This window comes from Triticum urartu, chromosome 2, assembly GCF_003073215.2.
Source record: "Triticum urartu cultivar G1812 chromosome 2, Tu2.1, whole genome shotgun sequence".
Taxonomy (NCBI): Eukaryota; Viridiplantae; Streptophyta; class Magnoliopsida; order Poales; family Poaceae; genus Triticum; species Triticum urartu.
In genome coordinates this window covers 505,017,030-505,040,711 of record NC_053023.1, presented here as the reverse complement: position 1 = coordinate 505,040,711, position 23,682 = coordinate 505,017,030, and positions in this window count along the sequence as shown.

The window sequence follows — 23,682 nt, the reverse complement described above, 5'->3', positions numbered from 1 at the left end:
AGAAGTTCTCGACGAATCGACGGCAATAGCTGGCGAGACCGAGAAAACTTCGGACTTGCTTCACATTCTTCGGAGGAGTCCAATCGAGAATAGCCTGAACTCGTTCAGGGTTGACGGCAATACCATTCTTGGAGATGACATGCCCAAGATAGGTTACTTCGGGGAGCCAGAATTCACACTTGGAATACTTAGCATACAGTTGATGCTCTCGAAGTTTTCCCAGCACAAGACGAAGATGTTCAGCATGTTCCTCCTTGTTCTTGGAAAATACAAGGATATCGTCCAAATAAACCACGACGAACTTGTCGAGGTAATCCATGAATATATAATTCATCAGACGAGAGAAGGTGGCTGGAGCATTCGTTAAACCGAATGACATGACGGTGTACTCGTATGATCCATACCGAGTCACGAAGGCAGTTTTTGGGACGTCCTCTTCACGAACACGGATCTGGTGGTAACCCAACCTCAAGTCGAGTTTGGAGAACACTGATGAGCCAGCCAGTTGATCATAAAGATCATTGATCCGAGGAAGAGGATATTTATTCTGAATGGTAGCTTGGTTTATAGGACGGTAGTCTTGGACTAATCGGTTTGTCCCATCCTTCTTCTTAACAAAGAGAGAAGGTGCTCCCCAAGGAGAGCAACTTGGGCGAATGAAACCTTTGACAAGAGATTTGTCGATTTCCTCCTTAAGCTCAATGAGTTCATGCGGCGGCATCTTGTAGGGTCATTTAGCTATAGGGGTAGTGCCGGGTTTCAAGTCGATGATGAATTCGACAGCTCTAACAGGAGGAATCCCTGGAAGTTCTTCTGGGAAGACATCTTGGAATTCACGAACGACGGGAATGTTTTCAATGCCCTCGAGTGGTGCAGCGTTCAACGCATTCAAGGCATAAAGACGTGCCTCGGCGTTCTGAACTAGATGAGCTTGGTAAGCTATTATTTCGTCAGAAGGGTGTAGCAGATGGACGACCTTAGTGGCGCAAACTATAGAAGCAGTATGCGCTTTCAACCAATCCATTCCCAGAATGAGGTCGATGTTAGACGACTTCAGGATAATGGGAGAGGCATAGAATTCCAGCCCTTCGATTTCCACGGGGACATCGATGCCAACCAGTGAGGTTTGACATTGTCCCACGGGGGTTTTTACCAATACCGAAGCGTTCATCTCCTCACATTTAACGTCATGCTTGTATGCAAAATCTTCTGACATGAATGAATGCGATGCCCCTGAATCGAATAAAACAGATGCAGGTACTGAGTTTACGAGGAGTGTACCCATCACGGTAGCAGGCTGGTCTAGAACTTCATTGAGATCAACATGGTTGGCATGAACATGACCATAGGACTTGGCACTGTTGTTGCGAGGCTGGTTGCTTCCACGGCCAGTTGCTGGGAGGGCCAGTTGATTCTGGTTTTGATTGCAATCCCTAGCACGGTGACCTGGCTGACCACACTTGTAGCAGAGGCCATTATTGGGAGTGGGAACAGGAGCTTGTGGTGGTGGAGCTGGAAGTCTTGTCTGCCTAGTTGGAGGAGCAGGCAGACGAGGTGCAGCATAGGACTGCCTTGGGGCAGGTGCATCCGGCTGGTACATGCTGTTGGGGATCCATATCTTGCGCTTCTGCGAGGACGGGCCCGAAGATGAGCTCGTGTCACGGCTGCGCTTGTGAATGCTCTGGTATTCCTGCAGACCAGTTTCGACGTTGATGGCTTTGTTCACCAGAGTGGCGAAATCAGCAAAGTCGTGCACTAGAAGTGCGAGCTTGATGTCAGCTTGAAGGCCATCATGGAACTTCTCCTGTCTGCGTGCATCAGTTGCGATGTCTTCTTCAGCATAGCGGGACAAGTCAAGAAACTCCCGCTGGTAAGCTTCCACAGTTTTATTGCCTTGGGTGAGGTTGCGGAACTCACGCTTCTTCCGGTCCATAACTCCCTGAGGAATGAAGCGAGCACGGAAGGCAGCTTGGAAGTCTGGCCAGGTGATGATTGTTCCAGCTGGCAGAGTACGCCTATGGCTATCCCACCATTGAGCTGCGGGTCCCTTCAGGAAGAAGGAAGCAAAGGTGACATAGCTGGCAGGGGCTACATCAGCAGACTCCATCTCATAGGTGATGTCTCGGAGCCAGTCATCAGCATCCAGAGGCTGAGTTGAGCTGCGGTACACAGTTGGGTTCAGGCGCATGAAATCCTGCAGAGTTACTGGGGCTGGCTGCTGGTTCATATTGGGGCGAGGAAACTGAGCCATAATATTCTCCATGAACTGACGATTCAGCTCAAACTGTTGCATCATCCCAGCCATGTACTCAGGTGGTGGTGGGGCGTTGCCACCACGACCACGACCACGACCACCTGGTCTAACCATCCTGCTAATATATAACAGGGGTAGTTCAGTATTGAGAAATGTGCAAAGACGAGAATCATTCATGATGAAACATGCACAACGAAAGCAGCACGATAGATACTACATAGTAGTCGGCATATCTTACAAAAGAGATCATGCATGGAGTTCGTTACACAGAGTCTGGTACATAGACTAAGACATCATAGGCGGCACACAGGCTCGCGGCGAATGCAGCTAACACTAACAAGCAAGTCTACGTCAGTCCCATGCGGTACTGCGGAGGTAGGTGTAGCCCGACAGCTGGTAGTGACGCGAAGGGAAGACCTCCACGCGAGTAGCCTGGGGCCCACGGATACTCTGGTGCGGAGCCCGATGCGCAGGTGGCAGGAGAGGACCCAATGCAGGAGAGTAGCCTCCCACATCTGGCCAGCCGACGCCCTGGGGCATCACGGTCCGGGCAGGGTAGATCGCAGAACGCGACAGCTCCCCAGATCCGACGAAGGGGTGCAACATCGTCAGAGCATGGTAGAGGTGCTGACGAGTGGTGTACAACTCGTGGCGAAGAGCTCGGTTAGCTCGATCCAGCCCATCAGCATGCAGAACCAGGTTCTGATGGTAGAAGGGCTCTCGGGTGACAGTGGAGTAGGCAGCAGTGTAGTAACCCTCCGCACCAACATCGGATGCGATAGCAACGTGCCTGAAGGGGGAGGTGTCCAACTCCTGATACTCGCCACGGAGACGTGTCAGGGCAGCATAAGCAGCATCGTGGACCGCCATATCGATAGTCACTCCAACACCATGAGCAGTGTGCAACACGGTAGTGGAGTCATACTCTCGAGAGTAGAGGTGGACGATGGCACGGTACTGCTCCTGGTTGAAGTCCTGATACTCCTCATAGACGGTGTACTCAGGGTGCCAGCGATAACCCAGATAGGTCATCATCTCAGCCAACACAGCAGGTGATCCTGAGGCACCAATGGCCGTCGTGTGGCGCACGACCTGCCTCGTGGGTTCCATCTGAAAACAAAGATGTTTTCACAGGAGTCAAATGACAATGAGGATAATGTTCAAATACTACTCTAAAGAATAACTAGGGCTTATCCAACTTTGGGGTGAATGTCGTAACGGGATCCTAGTGTCAGAGTTAGTAAATTCGTTTAACCCGAGTAGAAGAGAGTTCAGAGTCCCAAAGTAAAGGTCGAGGAGTAAAAGATCCTAGTACCACCCGATGGCGACGTGGGCCCATAAGGCACACAGCCAGGTTAGTAAAAGTTTTTGCAATGTCTAGACTCGACTTCGGCCAAGGAGTGTGGAAGGGGAATTCCTACAGGCAGTCGGCTCTGATACCAACTTGTGACACCCCCGATTTAATCGTACACTAATCATACACGCAAACGTGTACGATCAAGATCAGGGACCCACGGGAAGATATCACAACACAACTCTACAAATAAAATAAGTCATACAAGCATCATATTACAAGCCAGGGGCCTCGAAGGCTCGAATACAAGAGCTCAATCATAGACGAGTCAGCGGAAGCAACAATATCTGAGTACAGACATAAGTTAAACAAGTTTGCCTTAAGAAGGCTAGCACAAACTGGGATACAGATCGAAAGAGGCGCAGGCCTCCTGCCTGGGATCCTCCTAACTACTCCTGGTCGTCGTCAGCGGGCATCACGTAGTAGTAGGCACCTCCGGTGCAGTAGGGGTCGTCGTCGACGGTGGCGTCTGGCTCCTGGGCTCCAACATCTGGATGCGACAACCAGGAAGAAGGAAAGGGGGAAAGGAGGGAGAAAGCAACCGTGAGTACTCATCCAAAGTACTCGCAAGCAAGGAGCTACACTACATGTGTATGCATTGGTATCAAATGGAATAAGGCTATCATATGTGGACTGAACTGCAGAAAGCCGGAATAAGAGGGGGATAGCTAGTCCTTTCGAAGACTACGCTTCTGGCAGCCTCCGTCTTGCAGCATGTAGAAGAGAGTAGACTGAAGACCTCCAAGTAACATCGCATAGCATAACCCTAACCGATGATCCTCCCCTCGTCGCCCTGTGAGAGAGCGACCACCGGTTGTATCTGGCACTTGGAAGGGTGTGTTTTATTAAGTATCCGGTTCTAGTTGTCATAAGGTCAAGGTACAACTCCAAGTCGTCCTGTTACCGAAGATCACGGCTATTCGAATAGATTAACTTCCCTGCAGGGGTGCACCACATACCCCAACACGCTTGATCCCATTTGGCCGGACACACTTTCCTGGGTCATGTCCGGCCTCGGAAGATCAACACGTCGCAGCCCCACCTAGACCAACAGAGAGGTCAGCACGCCGGTCTAAACCTAAGCGCACAGGGGTCTGGGCCCATCGCCCTTAGCACACCTGCACGTTGCGTACGCGGCCGGAAGCAGAACTAGCCCCCTTAATACAAGAGCAGGCTTACGTTCCAATCCGGCGCGCGCCACTCAGTCGCTGACGTCACGAAGGCTTCGGCTGATACCACGACGCCGGGATACCCATAACTACTCCCGCGTAGATGGTTAGTGCGTATAGACCAAATGGCCAAACTCAGATCAAATACCCAGATCTCGTTAAGCGTGTTAAGTATCCGCGAACGTCGACCAGGGCCAGGCCCACCTCTCTCCTAGGTGGTCGGAACCTGCCCTGTCGCTCCGCCTCAAAGATCCACTCGCGGGTGCTCCTCAAGCCGACTCGTCTTTAGTCACCACATGTATCATGTATAAAGTATATAGTATATACCCGTGATCAACTCCCGAGTGATCACGGCCCGATAGTATAGCATGGCAGACGGACAAGGATGTAGGGCCACTGATGAAAAACTAGCATCCTATACTAAGCATTAGGATTGCAGGTAAGGTAACAACAGTAGTAGCAAGGACAGGCTATGCATCAGTATAGGATTAACGGGAAGCAGTAACATGCTACACTACTCTAATGCAAGCAGTATAGAGAAGAGTAGGCGATATCTGGTGATCAAAGGGGGGGCTTGCCTGGTTGCTCTGGCAAGAGAGAGGGATCGTCAACTCCGTAGTCGTACTGGGTAGCAGCGGCGTCGGTCCCGGTGTCTAGCGAGAGAAGAGGGGGGGGAAACAATAAATATTTAAGCAAACAGATGCATAGCGATGCATGACATGACAAGTAGCGGTGCTAGGGGTGCCCTATCGCGGTATGAGGTGATACCGGTGAAGGGGGGGAAACATCCGGGAGAGTATCCCCGGTGTTTCGCGTTTTCGCACAGATGAAACAGAGGGGGAAAGTTGCGTGTTCGCTATGCTAGGGATGCGTAGCGGGCGAACGGACTACGTATCTGGATTCGTCTCGTCGTTCTGAGCAACTTTCATGTACAAAGTTTTTCCATCCGAGCTACGGTTTATTTTATATTAATTTTAAAAGATTTAAATCATTTTTGAAATTAATAGAATAAAATTAATTTGGAAATGCCATTATGATGTCAGCATGACATCAGGGTGATGTCAGCAGTTCAACAGTCATTTGACTTGGTCAACTGACGCGTGGTCCCGGTTGTCATTGACTTAGGGTAAACTAAACAGGAGTTAGTTTAAAATAAGTGATTAGTTAATTTAACAGATTCTAATTAAGTTAACTAATTAAATTAAATTAATTATTTTTATTATGTTTTTAGTCTCCTTTTTTAACAGGGGCGTGGGGTGGGGGGCCCACTGGGCAGTGGCCCATAGGGCCAAACGGGCGCGGGCGGTGGATCAGGTGCGGGGCGCCAGGACGCCCGCCCGCAGAGACGGGGGCTGTCCGCCTCCGGTGGAAGTGGCGAGGCCACGGCGAGTGGCCGGAGCGGCGGGAGCCAGAGGCGGAGACGAGCAACGCGCGGTGGTGCCGGAGCACAACCAGGGCGTGAGCGGGGCACGCGGCCCAGGCGCGGTGCGGGGACAAGGCCGCGGCATGGCACGCGCGCGAGGGACGGCAGGAGGTGGTTGCGGCGGAGCCGCGTGACCACGGGTGCGCGGCCTCAGGAGGACAACGGGCGCGGAAGCCGAACGACGCCGGTGGGCGCGGGCAGCGCGGTGGCCAGGAGCGCGCGGGGCGATGGCCGGTGCGAGGGCCGCGGCGACGAGCGCGAGCACGCGCAGCGCGGGCAGGAGGGGTCGCGCGAGGGAGAGGGGAGGGGAAGAGGCTCACATCGAGCCTGTAGTTGTGTAAGCGCGTGCTCGGGGAGGGCCTGAGGTAGACGGACGGCGGCGACGAGGTCGGGGCCGTCCAGTAAGGCGGCACCGACGATGTCGGGGCGGTCCAGGGCAACGTCGAGGTGCAGGCGATGGAGACGGCGTGGCGGCACCGATGACGGCGAGGTGGCGGGGCGGCTCCGGCATGGTGATCTCCGGCGACGGCACTGAGCGGCGGTGCGGGTGCGCGCTGGGGGAGACGAGGGGAGAGAGGGGATCGATCCCGATCCAGGGGGATCGGGGGAGGGAGTGGGGCGAGTGGGGGGGTTAGGGTTACGGGGTGGGGATAAGGAGAGAGAGGAGGGGCCGGCTGGGCCGGCCTGATTGGCCCCGAGGCCATCTGGGCCGAGGCCCAGCGAGGGGGGGGCTTCTCCCCCCTTTTGTTTTTTGTTTGTTTTGTCTTCTGTTTTTGTAGTTTCCTTTTCTTTATTTCCTCTTCTGTTTTAAATCATTTTAAATTATTTAGGCATTTTATAAAAATGTGTTTGCTTCATTATAATTACCCTGGCATTTAACTGCACACTTCGAACATTTTAGTTTAATATTTTGAAACTTTTATAATTTAACTTTATTTTAATGTTTGAATTTGACTCGGTTTTGGCCTAACGGTAGATTATCAATAGTAACCGGGGTGACGTGGCATGATTATCGTTGGATTACTGTAGCTTGATTACCCGGGCGTTACAACCCCCAAAGAGCTACCCGAAGCACAAGTGTAAGTGCATCTAGTTCCCCTTAGTGATTTTGGTGTATTGAAGACTTATAGGTTAAGGGACTAATGCGTTTGTGAGTGTACATAGGTCTACAAGTCTATGAGGAGTTTTATATTTACAGAGAAAGTCGACCCCTAAAAATGAACTTCTTCAACTGAAGACTTTGGATTTCTGAAGACTTTCTAAAGACTTTGAAAGTGAAGAAATTGGTGTGACCTTGAAGACTTGGTATTCATTCGAGGAACATGAAGCGTGAAGACTTTTGTTTTCGTAGTTTCATTTTCTCTTTCTTGAGACATAGGAAACACCGTACTGTTAAAGCCGGTCGAGGAAATACTAAGGAAAAATTTCCATGTGATGCTCAACTCAAATCCTACACCTACCAATCCCTTCGAGTGAAGCCATTGGAAATCTCATACAGTTCTGTCATATTCTTCAGTGACAGAGACGAAATTCTTCTGGTCTCTGAGGAATTTGTTCTGACTGAGGAGTTAGGAATTCGCCAGTGCAGACTGCCTACACAGTGAGGAACATGATAGCCCTGAGGATTTCGCCACTCAAAATTCTGACCGTTGCTGTGCTATGCGCCAGCTGTCCCAAAATATCTATCCACCTAACGGTCTTATCATTGAAGGGCATTTATGTCTTATCATGTCGGGCTGCTCCCTAGGCGATAAATAGCCGCCCCCTACAACCACTAGCTGGTTGGCTGCTCTGAGAGAAACTGACACTTGTCATTTGAGAGCAACCCATCCTCCGAGGACTTTGAGCGAAAATCATCAAGTGAGGAAAAACCAAACCCAAACACCTACAAACCCCAAGTGATTGAGCATCACTGAAGAGATTGATCCTGCATGGATTCGACGCTTGTTACCTTTGAAGAGTGTGCTTCTTCCAGACGGTTAGGCGTCATGGTCTAGAGCATCCAAGAGGAATTGTGGATCACTGAGTGACCAAGTTTGTGAAGGTTCGGAAGTCACCTGAAGACTTACCACGAGTGATTGGGCGAGGTCTATGTGACCTTAGCTCAAGGGGAATACGGTGAGGACTGAGTGTCCTGAGCTGCGTGTTCAGGATTGGGTGTCCGGGACTGTGTGTCCTCAGGTTTAAATACCTAGCTGCCCTAACCAGACATACAACTGAGACAGCAGTTGGAACTGGTCTACCAAATCATTGTCTTCACCAAGCATACTGGTTCTAGTTCCTCAACTCTTTCATTTCCTCATAACTGTGTTGTGTGCTTGTTCATATCTGTGTTTGAAGACTTTGACTGAAGATTTTCTCAATTTCCTCAGTTCAATTTCTTCAGTCTGTTTGTCTTCCTCATGTGTTATCATGTGCTTACGCTTTCTGTACTCTGTGCCTGTCTTCACTTCATCATGATGACTATGCTTGTGTTCTGTTATGTTTACTTTTGAGTACTTATTCCGCTGCTAGTAGTTCTTCGCTAAGGAATTTCCTCACCTGCAAATTCCTCAGTGAAGAATTCATAAAAATCGCCTATTCACCCCCCTCTAGTCGATATAACGCACTTTAAATTGGTATCAGAGCCAGGTTCTCCCTTGTTCTGTGTGATTTTGGTTTAACCGCCTGGAGTTTTAGTTATGTCGACTGCAGGTATGATCAAGTTCTTTGTTGGGTGTCCTACCTTCGATGGGACGGACTACCCCTACTGGAAGAATAAGATGCGAATGCATCTTGAGGCAATTGATAACGATCTCTGGTATGTTGTGGAAAATGGTGTTCCCTTAGTCACACCTTCTCTGAATGCTGCTGATGTGAAGAGATTCTAGCAACTCGATTCTCAAGCGAAGAATATCATATGTGGCCATCTGAGCAAAGGACAGTATGGAAGAGTGAGTGCTTTGGAAACTGCTAAGCTTATGTGGGATAGATTGTCGAAAGTGAATGAAGGAGTTGCAACACAGCGTGACTCTCGAGTTGATGTTCTTCGCAATCTCTTCAACCGCTTCAAAAGACTCGACAATGAAAATGTTCAACAAACCTTCAATCGCCTCACTGACATCTCAAATGAGCTTCAAGCACTTGGTGCCATTGACATCACCGACCATGAGGCGGTGAAGAAATTGCTGAGATCGCTTGATTCCTCATTTGACACTCTGGCATTGATGATACAAGAACGTGCTGATTACAAGTCACTTGATCCCGCTGATATTCTCAAGAGGCTAAATACTCATGAGTTCCAACTTGCTGAAAAAAGAGATCTCTATGGTTTGAGCTATGGTAGATCACGTGCACTGAAGGCCAAGGTAGTATCTGAGTCCGAAGATGAAGACTCTGGTAGCAGCCTTGGTGATCCTGAAGAACTAAGCCATGAGCTAGCACTGCTTGTGAAGAAGTTCCAAAAGTTCGCAAGACCTGGTCGCTTTGGAAGACCCTCAAGGAGCAATGATTCCTCATCCAGTGACTACAAGAGGAGGCTCTGTCACAAATGCAAGAAACCTGGACATTACATTCAAGATTGTCCTCAGTGGGAAAAGGAATCAAAGAAGAAGAAATACAAGGATTACAGTTATGATGATGCGAAGAAAAAGAAGAAATCCTCAAAATATTCATCATCAAAATCCTCAAAATCCTCATCTGACAAGAAGAGCAGCTCCAAGAAGGCTAGGGCATTCATTGGCAAGGAAATGGACTCTGAGGCTGAATCTGAAGAAAATGAGGAAGAGGAGGCATCTGAGGAGTCCGAATCCGGAGTGGCGAGCCTAGCCCTCGCTACTGCATTCGTCAGCAAGTCTATCTTCAACACTAAAGAAAATGACCTCACCAACAAGGCTGATGAAGGTGATGATGACTACGCTCCCACCTATTGCTTCATGGCAAAGGTTGCCAAGGTACTCAAATATACCTCCTCTGAATCAAGTGAGAATGAATCTGATGAAAACCTTAAGCCCAGCTATTCTAAACTTGCTAAGATTGTTGTAAAACAACAAAGGGCTTTTGAAAAGGTTCAAAACATGCTAGAAAAAAGTGATGATATGTTGGGTGAAGAAATGGATCGCACTAAAGCCTTGACTAAAAATCTTCAGAGACTTCAGACTAGGTTTGATAACCTTCAAGGTCATCATAACATTATCTTATCTGATCATGAGAAGATTTCTTATGAATTTCTTCAAAGAAAGCAAGACCTTGAGAAGCTAAGAGTGAGTTATGAAGATCTTCAGAAGGAGCGTGATTCATTACTTGCTCAACAAATCAGCGCTTCTCAGGAAGAATTTGTTCCTCCTTGTTTGAAATGCATTGAACGTGAATCTGCTAATTCTTCACCTGAATGTTCAAATGCTTCTAATGCTACAAATTCTTCACCTGCCTTTGTTATCACTAATTCCTCATCTAAGGACACTGCTAGTATCACTAACGATGCAGGGCTAAAGGAATTGTACATGACAGGCATGTACAAAAGCCTCAAAGGGCATCAGATTCTTTGTGATGTGCTTAAAAAGCAAATCCTCAACAGGAACCCTAGGAAAGAGGGTATTGCCTTTGAGAGGAAACTCAATGCTGATGGTACATATTGGAAGCCTGAGCAGTACCCCAAAACTACATGGGTTGCTGCAAAGGGACCTCTAGTTGATCCATCTAACTTATCTGGATTTGCATGTGAATCTCCTCGTTCTGATGATGAGTCATTTGACTCCAACTATAAACTGTTCAAAATCAGAATGGTGACGTATTTGCTAGATATGTTGGCACTAACTGCAGGAATGGTTCCCCTATGAAAAAATCTGGGTTCCCAAAAGGTGCCTTGAAAGTCTTCAGGTGAATGTCCTCAGGACACCACCTGTGAAGAATAGGAACCCCAGAGCAAATTCTTCATATGGACCAAAATCTTCATATGGATCCAAGTCCTCATATGAATATCATTGTGCTAACAACTTTGTTTTGCAGGGAAGAGCTAAGGGCTATGAATATGAGCATTATTCTTCTAATCATCATGTTCATAAGTCCTCGAAGAATTTCTCTGCTTATTCATATGCTTATCCTAACTCCTCTTATGTGAAATGAAATGGACTGGCTTCTATGCCACCTTTCTCGTATGGAGCTCGCAGAGTGATGAAATCTTTGCCACCCCTTCAAATGTGGGTGGTGAAGAAAAAGAACTAATCTCTTCTGCAGGGTCAGGTCTCCAGATGTACGTAATCGTCTGAAGAATATGCTGGAGACCTGAGTATGCCTGAAAGGACGCAGGCTAATCATGAAGAGATGAACTTTCATTTCTCACATCCTCATACTGCTTTATCTGTTCTTCTGCTTGATGAAATTGATCTTATGAATTGATGTCATATTCTTCACTGATGAAGTATATGAGTTCGTAAGTTGCACTAATTCATCTGCAGGATGATCAACCCAAAGCCACTGAGTGGGTCCTCGATAGTGGATGTACAAATCACATGACTCGTGACAAGAATATATTGAAGGGTGCTCCATTATCTCCGTCGCATCTGAAGCATATCATCTTTGCCGACAAAGGCAAAAGTCAGATATTGGGTCTAGGTAAGGTTGCAATCACAAAGGATCGACACATGGACAAAGTCATGCTTGTCGGGTCTTTAGGATACAACTTCATGTCTGTCTCAATGCTTTGCGATCTCGATATGGTTGTTGTCTTTGGCAAGTATCGTTGTGTTGTGGTTATGGAAGATGACAATTCCAAAGTCTTCGAAGGCTTTAGGAGAGGAGACCTGTATATTGTTGATTTCTCTACAGGACCACAACCAGTCGTGTGCCTACTTGCAAAAGCTTCAGAAGGCTGGCTCTAGCATCGATGACTTGGTCATGCAGGCATGAGGAATTTGCACACGCTTGTGAAGAAGAAGCATGTCATTGGCATCGAGAATGTCAAATTCCTCAAGGATCACCTATGCGGAGTCTGTGAAGCTGGGAAGATGACAAAGGCTAAGCATCCAGCAAAGACTATCATGACCACCACTCGTCCATTTGAATTGCTTCACATGGATCTCTTCGGTCCTAACCATTATTCTACAGTTTCAAATGATGCATCTCAATATGGCTTTGTTATTGTTGATGATTACTCTCGATACACATGGGTAGACATTGTTACTTACAAACATCAAGTGCAGGAAGTCTTCAAATGATTTTCCTTGAGGGCTTCAACCAACTTTGGTGTGAAGATCAAGCACATCAGAAGTGACAATGGAACCGAGTTCAAGAATTCTGGTCTAGATGACTATCTTGATGAACTTGGTATTACTCATGAGTTATCTGCTCCTTATACTCCTCAGCAGAACAACATCATGGAGCGCAGGAACAGGACTCTTGCTGAGATGGCTCGCACTATGCTTGATGAATACAAAACGCCTCATCGTTTCTGGATTGAGGCAATTGATACTGTGTGCCTCATCATCAACAGAGTATATCTTCACAAATTCTTCAAGAAGACTGCCTATGAACTCCTCACTGACAAGAAACCCAATGTGAGTTATTTCGAAGTCTTCGGTGCTAAATGTTGGATTAGAGATCCTCATCACAACTCAAAATTTGCACCAAAAGCGCATGAAGGTTTTCTGCTTGGTTACGGAAAGGACTCGCACACCTACAGAGTCTTCAACAACGTTCTTCACAAGGTTGTTGAAACTGTAGATGTGCAGTTGTAGGATCGAAAGTGTGTCTAGAGGGGGGGTGATTAGACTACTTGACCAAATAAAAACTTAACCTTTTCCCAATTTTAGTTCTTGGCAGATTTTAGCTATTTTGGGACAAGTCAAGCAATCATCACATAATTCAAGCAAGCATGCAAAGAGTATATAGGCAGCGGAAAGTAAAGCATGCAACTTGCAAGAATGTAAAGGGAAGGGTTTGGAGAATTCAAATGCTATTGGAGACACGGATGTTTTTCCCGTGGTTCGGATAGGTGGTGCTATCCTACATCCACGTTGATGGAGACTTCAACCCACGAAGGGTAACGGTTGCGCGAGTCCACACAGGGCTCCACCCAAGGGTAACGGTTGCGCGAGTCCACACAGGGCTCCACCCACGAAGGGTCCACGAAGAAGCAACCACCCACAAAGGGTCCACGAAGAAGCAACCTTGTCTATCCCACCATGGCCATCGCCCACAAAGGACTTGCCTCACTAGCGGTAGATCTTCACGAAGTAGGCGATCTCCTTGCCCTTACAAACTCCTTGGTTCAACTCCACAATCTTGTCGGAGGCTCCCAAGTGACACCTAGCCAATCTAGGAGACACCACTCTCCAAGAAGTAACAAATGGTGTGTAGGTAATGAACTCCTTGCTCTTGTGCTTCAAATGATAGTCTCCCCAACACTCAACTCTCTCTCATAGGATTTGGATTTGGTGGAAAGAACGTTTGAGTGGAAAGCAACTTGGGAAGGCTAGAGATCAAGATTCATATGGTAAGAATGGAATGTCTTGGTCTCAACACATGAGTAGGTGGTTCTCTCTCAGAACATATGAGTTGGAATGGTGTGTGTGTTCTGATGGCTCTCTCATCGAATGAGAAGGATGTGGAGGGGTATATATAGCCTCCACACAAAATCCAACCGTTACACAGTTTTCCAATCTCGGTGGGACCGAATCAATAAGCTCGGTCGGACCGAAAATGTAGACCTAGTGACCGTTAGTGATTTTTGGTGGGACTGACATGCAACTCGGTAGGACCGATATGGTTAGGGTTTGGGCATAACGTAATCTCGGTGAGACCGATTACAAAAACTCGGTGAGACCGAATTTGGTAATTAGCTAACCAGAGAGTTGGTCAGGCAAACTCGGTGGGACCGATTTGCTCTTTCGGTGAGACCGAGTGGAACTCGGTGAGACCGAAAAGTTACAAAGGGGAAACACTGAGTTTACATTGCAATCTCGGTGGGACCGATTCGCTCTTTCGGTGAGAACGAAAAGCTACGAAAGGGAAACAGAGAGTTTGCAACCCCATCTCGGTGAGACCGAGATCCCTATCGGTAGGACTGAATTGCTAGGGTTTGGCAGTGGCTAATGACAAGTGAAACTCGGTGGCGCCGGATAGGAAGAATCGGTAGGACCGAGTTTGGCTTAGGGTTTAGGTCATATGTGGATATGGGAAAGTAGTTGAGGGTTTTGGAGCATATCACTAAGCACATGAAGCAAGAGGCTCGTTAAGCAACACCTCATCCCTCCTTGATAGTATTGGCTTTTCCTAAAGACTCAATGTGATCTTGGATCACTAAAATATAAAATGAAGAGTCTTGAGCTTTTGAGCTTGAGCCAATCCTTTGTCCTTAGCATTTTGAGGGTTCCACTTTCACATCCATGCCATGCCAATCATTGAGCTTTCCTGAAATAATCATCTTCGAATAGCATTAGCTCAATGAGCTATATGTTGTTATGAATTACCAAAACCACCTAGGGATAGTTGCACTTTCAGTGGTTCAATGAAACTAATGGCTCGCAAAGAGAGAACCTACCTACTGTGATAGATGAACCAACACCTGAGGAAACTATCAAGTTCAAGGCTACTGAGGATGTCATTCCTACTGAAGAATCTGCTGAAGAATTCATTCCAGAACATGAAGAACATCGAGCTAATGCACCTGAAGAAAATACTGAAGAAAATGGTGCTGAAGAGAATGCTGATCAAATTCCTCAACGACAACCAGTTCATCCTCGCATTGCAAAATAAGTGCAAGTTGAAAAGATCATCAATGACATCAAAGCACTAGGTCCTCTCACACGCTCAAAAGCTTCACATTTATCTAACTTTTGTGGGCACTATGCCGTTGTCTCTATCACAGAGCCCACTAAGGTAGATGAAGCATTTCTGGAGCCTGAGTGGATTCAGGCCATGCAAGAAGAATTACATCAGTTCGAGCTCAACAATGTCTGGGAACTGGTCAAATGTCCAGATCCTCGCAAGCACAATATCATTGGCACAAAGTGGATCTACCGCAACAAGCAAGATGAAAATGGCCTTGTGGTGAGGAATAAGGCACGGCTCGTAGCTCAAGGCTACACACAGGTTGAAGGAATTGATTTTCGTGAAACTTTTGCACCTATTGCTAGACTTGAGGCTATTCGCATATTACTTGCTTATGCTAACCATCATGATATCACTTTATATCAAATGGATGTGAAAAGTGCATTCCTCAATGGTAAGCTTGAGGAAGAAGTATATGTTGCTCAACCCCCAGCTTTTGAAGATCCAAAGAATCCTGACAAAGTCTTCAGACTCAACAAGGCCCTCTATGGCCTCAAGCAGGCCCCACGGGCGTGGTATGATACCTTGAAGGAATTCTTCATGAAGAAAGGCTTCAAACCCGGTTCACTCGACCCTACTCTTTTCACTAAATCTTATGATGGTGAATTGTTTGTGTGCCAAGTATATGTTGATGATATTATCTTTGGCTATACTGACCAACGTTATAGTGATGAATTTACCTACATGATGAGTGAAGAATATCAAATGTCTATGATGGGAGAATTAAAATTCTTCTTAGGTCTTCAAATTCGTCAACAACGCAATGGCATATTCATATCTCAGGAGAAATACCTCAAGGATGTACTGAGGAAATTCGGCATGCAAGATTGCAAAGGCGTCAAAATTCCTATGCCCACAAATGGCCATCTGTGCACTGATGAAAATGGTATTGACTTCGATCATAAGGTATACCGCTCCATGATTGGTTCTTTATTGTACTTATGTGCATCTAGGCCAGATATAATGCTTAGTATTTGCATGTTTGCCCGATTTCAAGCTACACCGAAGGAATCACACCATAAGGTTGTGAAGCATATTCTTCGATATCTAGCTCACACACCAACACTTGGATTATGGTACCCCAAGGGCTCGGATTTTGATCTCATTGGATATTTTGACTCTGACTATGCTGGTAATCATGTGGACCGCAAGTCAACATCTGGTACATGTCATTTCCTCAGACGATCTTTGGTCTGTTGGTCCTCAAAGAAACAGAACTGTGTATCACTATCTACTGCTGAAGCTGAGTATATTGCCGTTGGTTCTTGCTGTGCTCAATTGCTATGGATGAAGCAAACTCTCAAGGACTACGGCATCAACATGAAGAATGTGCCTCTCTTCTATGACAATGAGAGTGACATCAAGATTGCTCACAACCCAGTTCAGCACTTGAAGACTAAGCACATTCAGATTCGTCATCATTTTCTTTGTGATCATGTGTTGAAGGGCGACATTTCTATTGAGCATGTGAAGACTGAAGAACAGCTAGCCGATATCTTAACAAAGCCCTTGGATGAGAAGAGATTTAGCAAGTTGCGGTGTGAGCTAAATATCCTAGAATCTTCGAATGTTCTTTGAAAAGGACACGCATCCTAACACTTATGCAAAACTGATGACTTAGATGTGCAACAATGAAGAAACGTTTTTCTTCAATCAATGAAGAATAACACTCTAAGTGTGAAGAAATTAATGAAGAATTTGAATCTCAGAACCCTACGATAATTGTACGCGGTGTCTAAAATCATCATTCTTATACGGTGGGTCACGCCACCACCAAAAGTTGAAATTCCTTAGTTATTCAAATTCTTCAACTTTGCATTGATTTCACTGTTTCCGTTGTTTTTCTTCATTGGCTATATATATATATATATATATATATATATATATATGAGTTTATGTCCTCTACAGCATTCACTTATGGCTACTTCTTCAAGTTGGTTTTTCTGCTAAGTGAATGTGATCGGACCCTTCCCCCTCTATGCTATACTCAACCCAATATGTTCACAAATTCTTCATGTGAGTTCTATTTGAAACTCGTTCAAAATCTTCACTGTGTCCTTGTTAGCTGAAGAAATTGCGAACAGAACTTTTAACTTATCTTATCCAATTTTTGGCGTTGCCGCTCAAACCCTTCCACATCCCATGACATACTTATCCACTCACCCACGATCTAACACGATCTCCACTTCTCAGTATGTGGGTGACACATGTCATGCAAAGGAGAAGGGTCAGGGGCACGTTCGTCCAAATTCTTCGGGCGAACGGTTTTCACCATGTCTATAAATACCCATCTCCCCTTCCTCACTTCTTTTACTCCGCTCGACCTATCTCCAGCTCGAGCTTCTCAAACCCTAGTGCTGCCGCTACTTCATCATCGCCGGTGAGGAAGAGCTTCACTGCCTCGACCTCGTCGCCGCCGTACTTGCGCCGGCCACGGAAATCTTCACTCCGCCGCCGCCGTAGCTGTCTTCCTCCGCCAAGTTAGGGCATGGAAGATCCGCACTGACGAACTTCACATCTCCTCACTCCACTTCGTTGTGTTCTTCGTTCAGGGTAATTAAAAGTTACTTTTACTGCCCTCGTTGAATCGAATGATTATCTACAAAATCTTCAAAGGTGTTTTTCTTCATATCCTCAGACACTAAAACACCTCTCATATCATTTGTTCTTGATTCATTTCTCTATGCTGCGAATTTCTCTTCCAGATTCCTCAATTGTGCGGATTTCTGATCTATACAACTCTGGAACCTAGGACTAAGAACGCTTAGTGAAATTCTTCAAGACTTATCTGGTCAAATTCCTCAAACTTGTTCTTTATAAAACCTTCTGAGAACACATATGACCTCTCCAAATTCCTCGCAACTATACTCTGTTCATAGGTACTCATGTCAGCTGCTGAATCACTAGGTTCTCATCAACTTAACTCATTTGCAGCGTTCCTTGAAGAAAAGTTGCATACTTCTTCAGAGAATTCAATTGTTCAAATTCCTCAACTGAATAAAATGGCTGACGGTAAGAAGCCACAGAAAGGAGGAAAGAGGGTTGAGGTCAACACAGCGTTTGAGATCCCTGATGATATATATGCAGGGTACTGCACACCTCCTGAGGAAGACAAAAATCAGTGCAAGGTGCGCATTCAGAAGATAGAGAGGAGATGGGCTAGAGAGTGGAGCGAGTACAGATATGTCACTCCCAAATACATGAAGAAATTCGCACTCAATCCTCCATGCCCAAGACCTCCATTACCACCTGGCCAAATAGCTGATCCCACCAGCCTCAAGCGTGGTGAGGATTATCCTGATGAATGGGCCAAGCGCCAAGCCAAGTTGGCTAAACAAGGCAAAGAAGTTGTGAGGAAATTCAACAAAGACTTTGCTGCTGCTGCCGCTGAGGCCTCTGTCAAGCCTAAGAAGGCCATGTCAAAGAAGCCTGCGCACAAGCCAAGTGCTTCACCTTCAGTGGTTTCAAGGCCAAGTTCCTCAGCAATGCCCTCACGGCCAGAATCTTCAAAGCCCTCAAGGCCAACTTCTCATGTTGCTCCTATTCCTCCCAAATCCTCAGCTCCTCACAAGTCCTCAGCTGCTCCGACAAAGTCCTCTGCACCTGTGCATCTCGCCATGTGTCAAAGGACCACGGGCGTCTCAATTGCCTCAGGAGCTTCGGCTAGTTCCTCAGCTGCACCAAATTCTTCAACAGGACCCTCTCTACTGAAGACAAAGGCCACTGCTGGACGAGGTCCTCGCCCTAGTCCTCGGAAGAAGCAGGCCGCCTTCCAAGTGCCGTATGAAGAAGATGAAGCTGATGATGATGAACTTCCTGAAATCATCAGACATAGGCAAGTCAGGGCCGCTAGAGCCAAGGGAACAGATGTGCCACTACTTTTGAATCCAAAGTTGATCCTCGAATACATTGATGTTTGGCACAAGGACCCCAACACTCCCATGCCTGACTTCAAGCTGACTCCTGGCCAAAGTCACGTGCTGACCCACTTCATACAAGAAGAAAAATGGAAATATGAGAAGGCCGGGCAGATCAAGAAAGCACAGTACAAGAAGGAGCACTATCTGAAGAAAAACGTTGTCTCTATGACAATTGAAGAACTTGTCGCTGTTCAAACTGAGATCAAGAAACTCAGTGATGAATTTGACGCATACCGCGCTGACTGGCTTGGAGCCAAGGTGCGCTTTGTGAAACTTGCGGATAACTTCACCTCAAATGTTGCAGCCCCAACGCAATAGGAAGTTCCTCAGGCTGAAGCATCTGCTCAGCCGACTGAAGAACATGACAGCACCGCTGACGAAAATCAGGCTGCTGATGAGTTCCAGGTTTGATGACTGCATACCAGCCGCTGAAGAAATTGCCAGGGCATCCACTAGTGGTGCGCCTGGAGAAAATGAAGAAGTCAGGGCAACTGCATCAGTTGTGCCTGAAGAAAATCAACCAGATTCCTCTGCTCCTCCTGCGCCAACACCAACTCCGATCCTTCCATCTACATTAGATGTGAAGAAAACCAAGGCTGCAGAGCATGCAACAGGGAAGAAAAGGAAAGCATCAGCTACTTCAGATTCTTCAGCTCCGAAGAAGATGAAGCCTTTGACCAGCTCGTTTGAAAATCCCATTGATGTTGTTCCTCTCTCTACCATGCCATCAAAGTACCTTGTTCCTTTCAATAAAGAATATGTGATCCCCAGCAGATCTGATGAAGAAACTCCTTCTGTTGTTTCGTCAGAGCAGTTGGATGAAGATATTGAAGTGGATGAGATCCCTTCAACACCTGTCATTTCCTCGCCTCTGCCTCAGTTCACTGCTGAAGAGGCTGGCGTTGAAGAAATGGAAGATGAAGATGTGGACATTGGCTGCTCCACACCAGTGATGAGTGATGAATTCTGGGAAAGTCAGCATCCAAACTCTCCAATGTTCACACCATTGCAGCAAATACCCCGGTCCCCTGCACAAACTATTCAAATGGGCTCTGAAGAAACTCACCCCACTTCATCTGTACGTGAAGAAATTCCAGCCACTAGTGCTGAAGAAACTGCTGCTGCTGAACATCTGAAGACGCAGACTGCCACTAAAGAGGAACCAGAAATTCCTCAGCCTGAAGAACCTGTGATTGAGATTCCTGAGGTCGTGATGCAACTCACTGACACTCCTCTACCCAAGCCAAAGGATCCATTCTCCAGGAAGCAAAAATTCAAGGCTGATGATTTATTCGGCGAGCACGTATTCTTCACAGACTACAACTCTTATGACTCTGCTCGCATTAGGAAGAGGCATTTCTGGACAGCCAGCCAAGCCAATTTCTATTCCTCAGTGTTGTTCAACAAAAACAAAATCTTCTACCATGAGCACATTCCTCACGTGGATATGGAATCTCTACCGTGCTTCATGCCAGTCCTCAGTGTTCTTCACAACGCTGGACTGTTAAATTTCTGCTCTGACATCTGTGATTGGAATGAAGAACTGATTCTTCAATTTTATGCGACGCCGCACATCACAGGAGATTCTGAAGATGTGAATTCATGGGTGCTGGACTGGATGTCTGAGAACACTCACTACACTACACCAGCTACTGAATTGCTTCGTGCCTTACCACTCAGTCCTCCCCTTGAACAAGCTCGTTGCATTCACAGTGAACCTGAGCTTACAAATCACTACATGCAAGTTCTGATGAAACCTTTGAAGCCAGGTCAGGCACCACAAACCAAATTCCTTGTGAAGGAATTACTATATGTGCCCAGAACTATCTATCGCATTCTAACGAGGACAATGAGTCCCATCAAAGGCCACGACTCATCTGATGAGGAAATTGTTGGCATCATGAAGAATCTGGTATTCAATATCGTTCATGGCATTCCTGTCAATTATCATGATTTCTTCATGAGGACTCTGGCAAATGTTGCACTTTCTCCGTTTGAGCTGAAGCCTTATGCACCTTGGATTATGAGATTCCTCAAGACAAGGTCTTCACTCAACTACAAAGCTGATTTTCAGAATCACCTCAGCTACTTGCCCCGATTGAAGTCCTCAAGTGGACCTATTCCTCAGTTGATGGAAAGGGCAAGGCACCAGCTGTTATACATGAAGGCATTCGTCCATTGGATGGACAGTTTCGCAAAGCTGCATCTTATTCCACTAATGATGACTCTGCCACACATGACTCTGCCAATGCACCCAAGTCTATTCCTCAAGCCACTGCTCCTCGTGTGATGACTGATCGTGAGCTTCTGCTTAGTCTTCACCAGAAGGTGGATCGAAATCATAAATGGGTTAAGCATCAGTTTGGTTCATTTCTTCACAACATGACTTCTACGCACAATGCAGTGAAGAAAAACCATTACTACCTCCATGAAGTTTTCGGTCGCACCTGGGCCATTCTATCACATCTGTATGGTGAAGAAGATCTCAAGAAAATGGGTCTCAAGGAATATTTTGACTGGTCTGCACCTCCACCGAAGAAATTCAAGAAGGTCAAGGTTCCTTCTTTGGTGTCCAGCTCATATTTTTCATCACGCGATACCGACGAGTACGAAGACTTGGACAACACTGTGGCAGGCCCTTCCACGACAAACGACCCCAACAACGTTGGCGCTCCTTCATCAACTTGATATTCTTCAGGGGCGTTAGTCCTCATATTCGATCCTTCTGGTCATTTGATGACAAAGGGGGAGAATTTTGAGTTAGTCTTCAAGCGGGTCTTTCTATATGGGCGTTTTTTGTGAAGTTACAACTCTCGTTCTTCTAAGACTTTATTGGATCGAGTTGTAAACTTAAACCCAATGGTGCTCTGATACTTTGATATGTTTTTCTGCATGCTTATTCCTCATATATGCTAATGCACGCATGCTGAATTACATCAGTCACCATATTTCATCATGCATTTCAAATTCTTCAGTGTGATATGTCAAATGCGTGTATGAATTACAAGATATAGGGGAGATCTCCATGATTCTACTCTTCAAGTGTGCAATGCTTCCAAAAGCAAATACCTCACCATGCACATATTCAGGGGGAGTTCTTCTATATCTTGCAATCAAATTCCTCAATATCAGTATTTACACTTCATATGTTCATCCCCGTTGAAAACTTAACCTATATTGTCATCAATCACCAAAAAGGGGGAGATTGTAAGTGCATCTAGTGCCCCTTAGTGATTTTGGTGTATTGAAGACTTATAGGTTAAGGGATTAATGCGTTTGTGAGTGTACACAGGTCTATAAGTCTATGAGGAGTTTTATATTTACAGAGAAAGTTGACCCCTAAAATGAAGTTCTTCGACTGAAGACTTTGGATTTCTGAAGACTTTCTGAAGACTTTGAAAGTGAAGAAATTGGTGTGACCTTGAAGACTTGGTATTCATTCGAGGACCATGAAGCGTGAAGACTTTTGTTTTCGTAGTTTCATTTTCTCTTTCTTGAGTCATAGGAAATAATGTACTGTTAAAGGGGGTCGAGGAAATACTAAGGAAAAATTTCCATGTGATGCTCAACTCAAATCCTACACCTACCAATCCCTTCGAGTGAAGCCATTGGAACTCTCATACAGTTCAGTCATATTCTTCAGTGACAGAGACGAAGTTCTTCTAGTCTCTGAGGAATTTGTTCTGACTGAGGAGTTACGAATTCGCCAATGCAGACTGCCTACACAGTGAGGAACATGATAGCCCTGAGGATTTCGCCACTCAAAATTCCGACCATTGTTGTGCTATGCGCCAGCTGTCCCAAAATATCTATCCACCTAACGGTCTTATCATTGAAGGGCATTTATGTCTTATCATGTCGAGCTGCTCCCTAGGCTATAAATAGCCGCCCCCTACAACCACTAGCTGGTTGGCTGCTCCAAGAGAAACTGACACTTGTCATTTGAGAGCAACCCATCCTCCGAGGACTTTGAGCAAAAATCATCAAGTGAGGAAAAACCAAACCCAAACACCTATAAACCCCAAGTGATTGAGCATCACTGAAGAGATTGATCCTGCGTGGATCCGACGCTTGTTACCTTTGAAGACTGTGCTTCTTCCAGATGGTTAGCCGTCATGGTCTAGAGCATCCAAGAGGAATTGTGGATCGCCGAGTGACCAAGTTTGTGAAGGTTCGGAAGTCACCTGAAGACTTGCCACGAGTGATTGGGCGAGGTCTGTGTGACCTTAGCTCAAGGGGAATACGGTGAGGACTGAGTGTCCTGAGCTGCGTGTTCAGGACTGGGTGTCCGGGACTGTGTGTCCTCAGGTTTAAATACCTAGCCGCCCTCACCAGACGTACAACTGAGACAGCAGTTGGAACTGGTCTACCAAATCATTGTCTTCACCAAGCATACTGGTTCTAGTTCCTCAACTCTTTCATTTCCTCATAACTGTGTTGTGTGCTTGTTCATATCTATGTTTGAAGACTTTGACTGAAGATTTTCTCAATTTCCTTAGTTCAATTTCTTCTGTCTGTTTGTCTTCATCATATGTTATCCTATGCTTGCGCTTTCTGTACTCTGTGCCTGTCTTCATTTCATCATGATGACTATGCTTGTGTTCTGTTATGTTTACTTTTGAGTATTTATTCCGCTGCTAGTAGTTCTTCGCTAAGGAATTTCCTCACCTGCAAATTCCTAAATGAAGAATTCATAAAAATCGCCTATTCACCCCCCTCTAGTCGATATAACGCACTTTCAACAAGCTACTGCC